This window comes from Athene noctua, chromosome 2 (assembly GCF_965140245.1).
Source record: "Athene noctua chromosome 2, bAthNoc1.hap1.1, whole genome shotgun sequence".
NCBI lineage: Eukaryota > Metazoa > Chordata > Aves > Strigiformes > Strigidae > Athene > Athene noctua.
The window spans coordinates 84,294,624-84,309,141 of record NC_134038.1 but is presented as its reverse complement, the minus strand read 5'-3'; the positions used below and the strand labels follow the sequence as shown (position 1 = coordinate 84,309,141).

The following is a 14,518-nucleotide window of genomic DNA, read 5'->3' as shown; positions in this document are numbered from 1 at the left end:
ACCTATTCTTAGGCAAGGAATGGCTCATATCAGCTTACTGAGATTACTTTCTGTTATGATTTGCATGGACTACTGTATTTCATCTTGTCTCAAACACTATTGAATGTATCAGCTGGCACCTGATGGAATTGTAATTGAGTTCAACTGCCAGCTTTGGCCAGCTCCTTCAAAATAAGAAAATGTTTCTATTTCTTAGAACAGTAAGAACACTATCATTTTTGCCATTGCAGTGTCTCCTAGAAACTTCTAATTTTTTTCAACTTTTTTGAATGAGAAAGGTTAATTTAATTTTTTTTTTTCTTCCCAGCATAGCAATCAAATTAGAGTGTGTTCTATCCAGACAGAAATGATGAAAGTAGCTACTTAACTCTTACCTTTTCTTTCTTTTCCATGAAAGCAGTGTGTCATCTTTTTGAATTTATTACAGATTACTGAGAGTGGAGAAGGAAAACATGGCATATCTCTGGTGTTTATTGGCGACTACCTGTCTTTTTTATAATTTGAAGGGTTAAAGATGCAGACTTAGCATCGCAGTATCATTCTTTTGCAAGTGCCTTTGAAATTTCCATCTGAAATTTATGATCTGTACAGAACCAGGCGTACAAACACCTCCTAATCTGGTCACTGAAAAGGGAATAAATTAAAATAATATTTCCCATGCTATGAGTAAGATTTTTTTTTTTTTTTTAAATTTCTAGGTGTTGTGAAATGAGCAAAGAATGAATTTTATGTGAAGTAAGCAGAGAAGAGAAGCATAGCCTTCTGGCTAGAGCACTGGTCCGGAGCCCAAGAAGGTGGTGAATTCACTGTTTCCGTACTCATTACAACAAAGCAATTTTTAGCTCGTGTATCAGGCAACATTTACATGTATTTAATTATCAGTCTTCGTAAGATACATATCTAAAGGGACTGAACCACTGCCTGATTTTTACCACAGGGTCCGTGAGACTTGACAACAAATGGGCTCTTTGAGACAGGCTTTAGATGTACCCAACTCATAAGCTTTGGAGCCAGCAGTTGTGGCTGTAAAATGACTGAGAAAGGGGAAGAATCAGCAAGCTGCAAGGTATCTAGACTGTCTCCTTAAGGGACCTTACTCACAGCACCTTCTCTCGGTTGCTTAGTAAATTTTAAATGTTGTCAGGTTCAGTAAGCACTTCACATCAGCTGTTTCCTTCTATGAATGTGGCGGTCCTGGAATAAGTTTCATCATGTAAGGATATAGTTTTATTAAATGCCACCACCTGCCCTGTGAGAAGTCTCCTGGTTTCATGGCTTTATTGTTTTTAGCTATTCCATATACATAAGGTAGCATGGAAAACAGGAGTTTTATTCTTTTTTTCAGTTCCATAAACCAGTTTTTTCTTAAAGCCATAGTCAATCTCTAATAGAGTTTACTGCTATTTCTGTGGTATTCTGTCACTTCTTCCTCTCATCTGTCCTCCAAAACTTTAAGGCCGTGGTCTGAAATGTTCTCTTTGTTGCCACTGAGCTTGGTGAAAAGATTGCAGCTCTGAGCCTACCTCAGCTGCTCTTCACCACATCCTGCCAGAAATTATTATATCTTGTCTCACAGTAGAATTGCTTGCATCTGTAGCCTCTCCTTAACTTGTCTCTGTCAAATAACCTGCATTTAAAAACAAAGTTTAATCTGGTACTAAATGTTTTGGCTGGCACCAGGACTGGCTATGCATGCAGTTAAGCTCGCAGATCTGAGGAGGCAGCAACATGAGGAGAAAAAAGATGTTAATGAGCAACTGGGGCAGGTCGTGCATGGTAACTTTTTCACTTAACTCACTGTCAGCCAAAAAGATATCTAGTAAGAACTGTGTAGTTTTAGAAGTGTGAAAAGATGGGTGGAAAACTAGCAAAATATGTCATAGATTTAAAGATAAAAATAATTTTTTCTAGACTTTCTTTTTTGCTGCTTTTCTTGCCATGATTGGTCCCAAATGCAAGTTTTCCTCCTCATAACATTACATTTTTATCTGGTGAGCAAGTGGGCAGTGATGCCTCAGTATGAGATTAACTTTTATTTTAAATGCTCAATTTCAACATAGAGAATTGGGGAATGAACCCTGCTTAATGAGCAGGACTCACCAAAATTAACTGAAGATAATGAGCCAGAAATTTTGCTGATTAATGCCTGATGCAACATCAGTGAAGCCAAAACTATTGCATAGAGTGTAACTCAGAGCTTTTGAACATGTGCAGAAATCTTTATTTGGCAATTTTTTGAATTCTTTCAAGTATTTCCTAGTTACCTGAAGTTCTACATTACTGCTGTCAAAAGTCATGATTGGTCCTGCAAGTTGTGCAGTTGACATCCATTTAGTATGAAGATTTTTTTTTTCTCACCTCAAAAAATTTCTAGCCAAATGTTACCCTGGAAGTTTTGAGACATTGATCATAGTTGTTCACAATACTGTTGTAGTGTTTAAATGTTCTTTGGCACACCTCTCAAAAACTTAAACTTGGGAAGATAAAAAAGAGTAAATCTATGTGGATGTATGTTTGTATATGTCTGCATGGTTATCTGTGCTCATATGAAGGCTTATTTTCTGATAAACACCCACAAAAAATATACGTGTGGAAATACCTAGGCACTGCACTGTCTGCATCTCACCATATTATTATTATTTTTAGTAAGAACACTTTTAAATTATTTTCATCATTTATTTAGTGATTTTCTGTACATCTGTAGAGGAATACTAAGTTTAGATATATATTTCCCATATTCTAATGGGCCTAGGGTTGACTCATTAAACAATTAAATGGAGGTGGTTTTGTAACTAGATGTTCCAGTCTAGTTCTTAAGGAAAAAAAAGATTATGGCCTACATAATACACTTTTGAGACACTGTTCCACTTTCATTTATTTTGTCAGTAGATACTGATAGCTGGTTGGAGCTGATAAGATCGTACGAGATTTCTTTTCTGGATCAGAGCAGTTCTGTGCCTCAGCTACAGCATTGTTTATTTTTGCTCTTAGTTTACAATTCTTCAGAACACAAATATTTTGCAATCACTGTAATCAAAGAAATTTTAATATACAGATCAATTTATATTTCCTAACAAGAGAACTTTTATGAAGAAAATCTCTGAGTTATTACTGACTGTGCTTGTCTAGTGTTACAGCCTTATTGAAAATTGTGGAGGGAGGAAGATCTAGGCATTGATCTCTACTTTCAGAGATTCTTAACTTTATGTACTGTGACTAATTTTGTTCCAGTAGTTGGTCTCTAATGCTGGGCATCCAGATAAACCTGCAGAGAACCAGAATCAGGTAACCTGCTGGTGAGCAGGGGACAAAGGCTGAAAAGGCATCTGTGTTGTAGCCTTTCCTTAAAATATATACAATATATTTGAATGATACGGAAAGGTTCCATTGTTAGATCTATAAAAGTACCGACAAAGCATGGCCAAGATAAAAGGCACAGGAAGTGGAAGGATGTATCTTCTTCTCAGATGGATCATTCTTAGACTGTAGGTGGTTTAGAAACTAAAACTCATGGAAAAATATTTTTGTGAAAACCTTTGATTTTTTTTTTTTTCCCCAGAGAGATCTTTTTGTTGTTATATCTTTAGAAGAAAGAATTTTTTTTCCCTTTTCCATTATCACAGATCCTGAAGTGACTGAGTACTCTTGTAGGCTAACCTTGTCTAACAAAGTAACATCTGAAGAAGTGAAACAATGCTTAAAGTAATGCCAGAGTGAAAAATGTCAAGATGTCAAAAATGTCTCTAGATAGGTTTAAAGTTGTTTTCAAGAGTGCATAAGTGAAAGAGAAAGAAATTTGGTCTGTTGGGCATAACTCCAAAATACTGTTTGACTTTGAAAATTATCAGTGACAGGGTTTTGTCTGAGAAATGCAACCAATGATACAAGAGCCTAAAGCATGTCAGCTGGCTGTAGTTCAGATTTAGCCTTGTCGTGAACAGGTTAAGTGTTTTTCTTTTACAAGTGCATTGTTTATAGTTACTTTTAATGTTGCTCTTTTTTTTTTGTGGATTTCATTTTGTTTTTGTTTTATTAAAAAAGCAAAACCAGAAAAAGAAACTAGATTTTCTGAGGATGTTGCCCTGGTTCAGGATTGCAGGTTGCCACAAGCAAGGATTTCTAGCACTCTCTCAAGTTTTCAAAGTAAAGGATTTCATGTAGATTGGTTTCAGAGCTTGTATGAAAACATTAGCAGAGAAAAAAGAGTTTTCCAATGATCTTTAAGAGGATGCTTATGTATGTTCAAAACACTCAACAACATATGGGAATATTTGTGACACAGAGGATTTTATATTTCTGTAGAGCTTTGAATCCCTAAACACTTATCAAATTTCTCAGTCATCGTTTTTTGTTCAAAGTGAGCAAGAAGGAGGAATGTAAATCGTTATAGTTGGACTTAGGTTGTATTGGGTGCATTTCCATATCCCTGGGCAGTGGGATATTTCGAAGAAAAACAAATGTCTTGATTAAGGTTAGGACTGAATGAAATTCAAACTCCCCAAATTCCTGATATGTGATACTCTGTGAGGAGCAAAATAGAGAAGTGTGTCTCAAAATCTGAAAGTAACTAATAATCTAAAAAATATTTACTGTTTAAAACATTAATCTAATATGTATTATACTGTATCGGTAACAGCAACTAAGTAATCAAAGAAAGAAAAGAAGGAAAATCAACCTCAGTGTATACTCTCAGCACTGCAAAAAAGCTAATACATGGAAGAATTCTTTTGGTAGACTTTAAACTCAGAAATTTTCTCAGGATTTGACTGCAGTATGGGGGGTTTTTTGTTTGTTTTTTTTTTTTTTAAATCGTAACTGCAAAAATAACCTATGTCATAGGGAACAAATTTTGGCATGATGTTGTAGTATTTTAGTTAAAATTTTAGAGTAGGTCTTAGGACCTGCTATATAAAGCTTTTCTCGGGGAAAGACCAATGTGCAACTTACTTCTTGGTAACTCTACGAAACTCCTGTTGTGTTTAAAAAAAAAAAAAAAAAAAGTAATTAAAAAGAACAAACCCAGAAGTACCTCTTGAATGTTTAAAAACCCCCTTGAAAGTAAATATTATTTGATATAAATGATAAATTATCTGATTTCATATTTAACTATTACAGGATAATTCTTCTATTACCAATTTTCTCCTTTATTGTGCTGGTTAGTCAGACCAATGCACAGTTACAAATGTTGTAGAGAGAACCTAGAACTGGAAAATCTAGCCCATCTGTGTGATTATTTTTTTTCAAAGGCCTTTAAGTTATGTTTTCAGTAATTAGCAACCAATGCTGGTTCTAAGATTTATAAAATTTCTTAATAAGATAGTAAATAAGAGTAATTTTAATTCTAAATAGGTTAGATATTTCTAAATAAGGGATTTCACCTAATATTGTAGAATGCAATGTCTTGATTTGCAAGTCAAGGTGTATTTTATTTCGCAGTTATACAGTCAATAGATCTTAGCTTAGGGTTTAATAAGGTTCACTTATGAATGAAGTTGGCTTTGGACATTCTTATCGATTTCCATTTTATGAAAGGAAGGAAACAACTGATGGGTATAAAGATGACTGTATTTCAGATGAGCCTGAGTGGTAGGCAGCAGGCATCTAGCTCAGCACTCTCAGCTATTGGTGTCATGCTGCTGTGATGCAATTCAGTAGCATATGTCAATACTTCCATAACCTTATGCAGTGTTTGTCCGTTATATGGACAGTGAACGTAAACGAACAGAATGTAAATGAACAGAATATGAAAAAAAAAAGCAGTCAAAATTTATATAATGAAATTATTCAAATGTTTAATACATACTACTGTGAATTGCCATGGTTTATGATGTTTCCTAACTCGCAGCTTGAATGTGATAAATGCGGTTCTTTTGGATTACATACTGTGCAGCCAAAGAAAGACATTTCAAATTGCACCTTGCACTCATTTTTGTAGAGTGAGAAGCATTTTATATCATGAAATGATTTGCTAGTTGGCATTTGGAAAGGATGTCTACCTAAATTCAATCTGTTGCCTTTTAACCACTTATGTGGTTTGCTAGTACGTTGTTACCTAACCTGTAAAACAGTTGACTATGTCCTCACAAAAGTGCAGTGATGCATTCATATGTCTAAAACCTGTGCTTTTTAAAAGTTGCAACTAATATATTTTTTGGTTTTGATTTAATATGTTCTTGAACTGCTAAATGATTTTAATTTTGTGTTTTAAGGCCAGTTTGTGCAAAATGATGCAGTCATGTATCCAACTTTTAGAGTCATGTCTGTTAAACACTCTATGTTTATGTTTAGAATCCTGAATCTCATTTTAGTATGCGGTAAATCTTCTAATTTTTAATACAATTTGTGATTCTCATCATTGCCTAACTATCTTACATGTTGTCAGCAATGTCTTTTACAGATTAGGACATAGATTTTCTCAGCCCCATTGATTGCTGGTGCTGAAGAACAATCTAGTCTATGTATATATGATATATCTTCCTTATATATAAAGCATATCTTTTTTTGGCTAATACCATATGGAACGGTGTTGACATTCCTTGTCATCTTTTATCTGTTTTTACCACAAAATGGTGTCTGAGATACAGTGATCTGTACACATAAAAGGACAGAAAATAAGCACATAACTTGCACTACTCCGATAATTCAGCGTCAATTTGTGTGAGGATGACTATACGTGGTAACTTAAGGAAGTTGCCTCTTTTACTTGACTAATGTTTTTCCCCTCAAGAGGGGGAAAAACTGGTCAGCTTTGAAGTGGTTTTATAATAAAAGTGCAGCAATGTAAAGCTTTTATTATAGATTCACATGCTTAAAAATGTTAGTCATGGCAATGGTGTGGAATTTTCTTGTTCCTCCTGTCTTGTAAAACTGTAATTGAAAATGAGTATGTTCATAATCAGAAATGTCTCGGACATGTGGAATTTTCCAGTTCAACAGTATAAAATTTGCATGGAATCTTGAATCAGCTTCTGAACCTCTTGGCTGTTTTTGCTTGGGACAGTAATAACAGAGAGTGTTAGATTATGTCAGCAACTGCATGGAATTTCATATATGGAAATGTTGATTTACAGAGACATATTTATGCTAAAAAGAATGTTTGTTTAGTAAAAAAAATCTCAGACATATCCAGCCACAGTTCTCACCATCTTCACTGCTCACCCACTTTGACGTATTGTCTTCTTTTGTTGTATCACTTACCCTTACCGCCCAAAGTATAAATCAAACTTTATACTTACCCAATAAAAATGCAGTTTACGTCTTCCTCTAGAGAAGTATGAGAAGACCTGAAAGTGTGAGTCTCAAATCTAGAAGCTGGGATAATATACAGGGAGAATTTGTAAGTCAAACTCTCAAATGTACAGGTTCCTTGAGGCTATAGGCTTTAGTTTTCCTCAGGAACATTTTTTCTCTGAAGAGTCAGGCTGATCAGAATGATCATTCCTTTCCTATTAGGCTGGGATAGTATTCATCAGTCTCCGTGCAACTGCTCCATAAGGTCTAACAGGCTAATTATAGTAAAGATACATGCTAATTAATTATCTAGGGCTCACTGTGAGCTGTTGTTCATGTTTTCTTTATCTGCCATACAGTTTTGTGCAGAAGTACTCTTCTAAAACCTTATCTGTGAGGCTTGAAAGACTTCTGACATGTGCCAACAGAGCTCAGAGAAATCTCACCTGGATTCTGATAACATTAAGGAAATTTTAAGATTTTATTTTCTCTTTTACTCTATTGCATATTCCTAAATATTGGATCATTATTGAAGCTCTGTAGAGGTGCAGTATGGAAAGAAGAAATATCAGATACAGCATAAAAACTTGGATTCATGCACTCTTGCATCTTTAGTCTCACAGGCCAACAGACCAAAAAATGAATATTTTCTTTTTTAAAGAATAAATCTTCTGCTTTATGACTGTTAATATCTTTCATATATTAATTTCATTGTGATACCACCTACAGGCCATTGTTAGAATAATGCATGGGGCTGGATATTGCACTAATAGAATTAAAAATTAGAAGTATTTGCTGGAATTGCTCTGTCTTTTAATCCTTTATAGTCTGATGATACTGTATTTGCTATTTAAATATAATTACTTGTGTGGAGTTGTGTGTGTAGCTGCCTAGAAATACCTTTATGTATGTTTGGTAGATGACCTTTTAAAAATTACAGAGTTAAGGAATTATGTGCATTGGAAGGGACCTCTTGAGGTCATCTAGTCTGACCCTCCTGGTTAAGCATAGTCAACCACAGTAGTTTACCCAGGACCATGTCCAGTTTGGTGCTGCATATTTCCACAGATGAAGACTATATAACCTCACTGGGTAACCTGACTACCTGCAGTAAAGATGTATTTTCTTGTGTTCATGTGGAATTTTCTGTCTCAGTTTGTGCCTGTTGCCTCTTACCCTGTTGCTGGGCACCACTGAGAACAGTCTGGTTCCCTCTTATTAATTCTCTCCCTTCAGATATTTATATGCATTGAAAAGATCCCCTCTGAGCCTTCTCTTCTCCAGGCTGAACAGATCCAGATCTCTCAGACTTTCCTTGTATCAGAGATGCTCCTGTCCCTTAATCATCTTCTGGCTCTTTGTTGGACTCTCTCCACTGTGTCCATGTCTCTCTTATACTGGGGAGCCTAAAACTGGACCCAGCACCCAGCCTCACCAGTACTGAATAAAGAGGAAGGATCACCTCCCTCAACATTGCTGGCAACACAGTGACATAGCAGTGACAGGAATGTGACATTATGGGCTTTTATCTTTCTTTTCCAGTAGGGCTACTTTAAACATTACAAAGTCAGAAATATCTGCACAGACATGTCACCATATTTTCAAAGTCAAGCAAAATAAATAGTTAGGAAATTGAACTCACTCAATCAGTTAAGTTTTTGATGACGCCCATCACTCAGTATATATGCTTTAGTGAAGTTAAGAAAGAAGATAATTTATTTTATAAAGCTGTGAAAGACACCTCTTGTAATGAATTCATGCAAGGTTGCTAGAATTTTGCAGTCTAGTAAGTTTATAGCTAATTTGATCTCACACCCTCTTAGTATTAAAACTAATGAATAGCTTATGGTGTCACTATTTGTAAATAGCCACATTACCACCCATAAGATCTCTGAAAGCTTACAACATATCCTTTGTAAAATGACTTATGGAAAAGCCATGTAGTGGCTTCCTGATACTTTAATTTATATGTACCACATTGCATCATTTGTTACCTTTTCTTTTGAATGAAGATAAAATGCAATCTAAAACATGAAATTTCATTAGTTTTCTCTTGTGGATGCTTTCATTTGATTTTGATACTATTTTCATAATTCTAGCACACAGCTCAGAAGAGTCAATATTATAATTCTTTTATGTTTGAAAGTAAATTTATGAGTGAGGCCAAATCACCATCAAAGCTGGTATGGACAACAAATGAATGCTGATGGAATCAGAAGCCACGGAAATAAAACATGTTTGTCAACATCATGCATAAGGGCTCCTATTTTAACATGATGGTAAAAGAGAGATTTAAACTGGAGAATGAAGTAATGTTTGTGGAGAAATTGCAAGCATGAAGCATGAGATGAGAGAAAGTTCAGAGAGTTTTATTTGGAAATTCAGCAAATAGATGATGGATGTTGAACCTAGACAGATACTAAGATGGAAGTTGAATGTGATGCTGTTTAATGGAAGAGAATGAGTAGTGAGGAGGAAAATTTTAAGTGAAAAGAAAGGAAGAGGCTACCTTTCTCTGATCTAGTAAAGGTGGGGAGTGTGATAGAAGTGTCCTCTGAAAGGGATGGCCACTTCAGACAGATCTTGCAGATCTTTGTAATACTCGGAAGGGAGAATTAGCAGAGATGATGGTGCAAAGTTATTTGTATTTTTGGTTTTAGTTAATAGAAAATGTTTCCTCATTTTGTTGTCTTTGGTCAGAGGTGGTACATGTATAACATTTGAGGGACAGGCTTGAAAGGTCATAGTATCATTTAAAAGACTTTTAAGATCATCAAGTCCAACCATAAACCTAACACTACCAAGTCCACCCCTAAAACCATGTCACTAAGCACCACATCTTTTAAATACCTCCAGAGATGGTGAGTCAACTACTTCCCTGGGCAGCCTGTTCCAGTGCTTGACAACACTTTTGGTGAAGAAATTTTTCCTAATATCCAATCTGAACCTTCTCTGGTGCAACCTGTGACTATTTCCTCTAATTCTATCACTTATTACTTGGGAAAAGAGACTGGTGAGTTATGAAAAGATACTAAGTTTGTATTGGATGATATGCAGAGGCTGTATAGCTTAATGAAAACAATTTATACCTGTTCAAAGCTGGTTTTCTCTATTGTCTCTGTCCATTGTGCTCGGGAAAAGGGTTTTGTGCTGTGTCTTGTGAGTCATCAGATCTAGGAAGGAAGTGATTTGAAAAAGATTTTTCACATGAAATATGCTTCTATTTGTCTCACAGACTGGAGGGGTTTTTTTTTCAGCTGGAAAGCTTGTGATCATGTCAAATACTGCTGTATGAAAAGAGATGCAGACAGGCTGACAGATGAGGTTTGCAAATAATGTTAGTTTTCGGAGGTGGAAAATGAAAGAGTAAACTTGAAATAATTTACAGTGTGAGGACTGTCCTATTTATTAAATGAACTCTGCAGTAGTTACTATTTCTGCAAATTTTTTTAGATATGACCCTGTACAGAGTTTATTCCAAAGAACACTGTCCCACTGAGAGCAGGTAGAAAATATGATTGAAGTGTCAATTGAAAGGGAAAGGTTTAATCTCCTTTCCAAATACTAATTAAACCCAGTATTCCTGATAAATAGTGCTACCTAAACTCCTACATAATCTGGGGATCCAACGTATCTTTACATTGAGAAATCTTAAAGACTAGGCATATCCTGACACCTTTTAAAAACTTTTTATTTTATGACTTTCATTTTTCATAGCTCATAAATATGCTATTAGATTAAAACAGTTTGTGAAAAGGCTGCATTGTGATTATAGAATCAGAGAATCATAGAATGGTTTGGGTTGGAAGGAACCTTAAAGATCATCTAGTTCCAATCTCCCTGCCATGGGGTCTGAAAGCCCCGTCCATCCTGGCCTTGAACACTTCCAGGGAGGGGGCATCCACAACTTCTCTGGGCAACCTGTTCCAGTGTCTCACCACCCTCACAGGAAAGAATTTCTTCCTAATATCTAATCTAAATCTACCCTCTTTCTGTTTAAAACCAGTGCCCCTCATCCTCTCGCTACACTCCCTGAGAAGGAGTCCCTGCCCACCTTTCCTGTAGCCCCCTTTAAGTACTGGAAGGCCGCTATAAGGTCTCCCCAGAGCCTTCTCTTCTCTGGGCTGAACAACCCCCACTCTCTCAGCCTGTCCTCACAGCATAGGTGCTCCAGTCCCCCAGTCATCTTTGTGGCCCTCCTCTGGACTCACTCGATCAGGCCCATATCCTTCTTATGTTGGGGGGGTCAACAGCTGGATGCAGTACTCCAGGTGGGGTCTCACAAGAGTGGAGGGGGAGACTCACCTTCCCCTACCTGCTAGCCATGCTTCTCTTGATGAAGCCCAGGATGCAGTTGGCTTTCTGGCCTGTGAACACACATCGTTGGCTCATGTTCAGTTTTCCATCCCCCAAGAAGGACCAATACCCCCAAGTCCTCCTCCGTAGGGCTGCTCTCAATCCACTCTCTTCGCCCAGTCTGTATTTGTGCTTGGAATTGCCTTGACCCATGTGCAGGACTTTGTGCTTGGCCTTATTGAACTTCATAAGATTTAAACAAACCCATCTCTCAAGCCTGTCAAGGTCCCTCTGGATGGCATCCCTTCCTTCCAGTGTGTTGATCGCAAAACACAGCTTGGTGTCATTGGTGAACTTGCTGAGGGTGCACTCAGTCCCACTGTCCATGTCACCAACAAAGATTTAAACAGTGCTGGTCCCAACACCAATCCCTGAGGAACACCAGTGGTTACCACTCTCCACTTGGACATTGCACCATTGACCGCAACTCTTTGAGTGTGACCATCCAGCCAATTCCTTATCCACCAAGTGGTCTATCCCATCAAATCCATGTCTTTCCAATTTAAAGACAAGGATATTGTGTGAGACAGTATCATATGCTTTGCGCATGTCAAGGTAAGTGACATCAGTTGCTCATCCCTTATCCACCAATGCTGTAACTCCATTGTAGAAGGTTACCAGATTTGTCAGGCACAATTTGCCCTTAGTGAAGCCATGTTGGCTGTCACAAATCTCCTCATTTTCCATGTAACTTAGCATATTTTCTGTAAGGATCTGCTCCATGCTCCTGCCAGGCACAGAGGTGAGACTGACTGACCTGTAGTTCCCCAGGTCTTCCTTTTTTCCCTTTTTAAAAATGGGGGTTATGTTTCCCCTTTTCCAGTCAGAAGGAGGCTTGCTGGACTGCCACAACTTCTCAAATATGATGGATAGTGGCTTAGACACTTCATCCACTAGTTTCCTCAGGATCAGTGGATGCATCTCATTAGGTTCCATGGACTTGTGCACCTTCAGGTTCCTTAGATGTTCTTGATCTTCTCCTACAGTGGGCAGTTCTTCATTCACACAGACCTTGCTTTTGCCTTCTGCTACTTGGGCAGTGTGGCTGGAGCAAGACTGAGGCAAAAAAGGCATTGAGTACCTCAGCCTTCTCCACATCCTAGGTAACCAGGTCTCATGTTTTCTCTAGGAGAGGACCCACATTTTCCCTAGTCTTTCTTTTATCACTGATGTACCTATAGAATCTTTTCTTGTTTCCCTTGATGTCCCTGGCCAGACTTAATCCTATCACGGCTTTAGCTTTCCTAACATGATCGCTGGCTGCTTGGACAGTTTCTCTGTATTCCTCCCAGGCTACCTGTCCTTGCTTCCACCTTCTGTAAGCTTTCTTTTTGTGTTTGAACTTGTCCAGGATCTCCTTTTTCATCCATCCAGGCCTCTTGGTGACTTTGCCTGACTTCCTCTTTGTCAGGATGAGCTTGAAGAGGGTGATCCTTGAATATTAACCAACTTTCTTGGGCCCCTTTTTCCTCCAGGGCTTTATCCCATGTTACTCTACCAAGCAGATCCCTGAAGAGGCCAAAGTCGGGTCTCCTGAAGTCCAGGGTTGCAAGCTTGCTGTGGTCCCTCCTCATCACCTTAAGGATCTTGAACTCCAACATTTTATGGTCATCGTAGCCAAGGCTGCCCTTGAGTTTCACATTCCCCATCAGCCCCTCCTTATTGATGAGAACAAGGTCCAGCATAGTACCTCTCATTGTTTCCTCTGTCACTTGGAGAAGGAAGGTATCATCAACGCATTCTAGGAACTTCCTGGATTGTTTATGCCCTGCAGTGTTGTCCCTCCAACAGATATCGGTGTGGTTGAAGTCCCCCATGAGGACCAGGGCTTGTGAATGTGAGGCTGCTCCTATCTGTTGATAGAAGGCTTCCTCTGCTCGGTCTTCCTTACACCACTGTAATGTCACCTGTCCCTGCCCTCCCTTTAATCCTGACACATAAACTCTCGGTTAGCTCCTCGTCCATCCCCAGGCAGAGGTCCATGCACTCCAGCTGGTCACTGACATAGAGGATGATGCCTCCTCATCATCTCCCCTGCCTGTCCTTCCTAAAGAGCCTGTATCCTTCCATTCAAACATTCCAGTCATAGGAACCACCCCACCATGTCTTCGTGATGCCAAGAAGATCATAGCCCTGCAGGAGTGCTCACGACTCTAGCTTCTCTTGTTCATTCCCCATGCTACCTCCGTTTGCATAGAGGCAGTTAAGTTGGGCCCCTGATGAAGCTGACTTATTGGCTGGAATTCCTTTGTGCTGGTCTTGAGGTGCTCTGCTGCTGACTTGTGACACCTGTCCAGGCTCTGAGCATTTATTGTTGGTGCTGGCATCAAAATGATTGGAGTGGTATGGTTTGAGGTGCCCCTGCCCCAGTAACTTTAGTTAATGCATCCAAATATTGGATTCTGACTGATGAACTATATAATTTTGGTGTCTCTTCTTCCTACTTTTCTTACTCTCTGAATGCTAATTTATGTTAGGCATACCAAATCACTCAATTTTGCATCTTTATGTACATTTGAATTATGAGGAACATCTTACATACTTAAAATCTTGGATTTCTTCATAACTTTTAAATATTCAATTTCTATTATTATGCTTCCTCTCTTAGTATAAAAAGGTGCTGTCAGTAATATGGTGCCATGTACGTACAGTATGTTTATGTTCCTCCCAAGAAACAGGAAAATTATAACCCCTTTACACTATGATCTTACATTTGTCCTGGAAATTAAAGAACAACAGAGTTTGTCTTAGTGTATTATGATGAATTTTTGTGAGTCCTCACCATGGAAGGAGACAAAATTATTCATCCAATTAAATTGCCTGGAACAGAGAAACTTCTAATATCTAGTGGATAATTATAAGTTGAAATAGTGTGTACCGGTTGCTCACATAGCATAAAAATTTATAAAATTTATGCGGTTTGTATTGGCTA

At 37.9% G+C, this 14,518-nt stretch overlaps 1 protein-coding gene across 2 annotated transcripts in view; it reads left to right on the top strand.

The window, feature by feature from the left end:
* CDH18 (cadherin 18) overlaps positions 1-14,518 on the top strand; it is a 582,223-nt gene that overhangs the window by 313,540 nt on the left and 254,165 nt on the right. For both annotated transcript variants that reach the window (XM_074899541.1, XM_074899542.1), the window contains exon 4: positions 699-794. The gene's annotated coding sequence lies outside the window, so the exon portion shown is untranslated. The remainder of the gene's footprint in view (positions 1-698; positions 795-14,518) is intronic.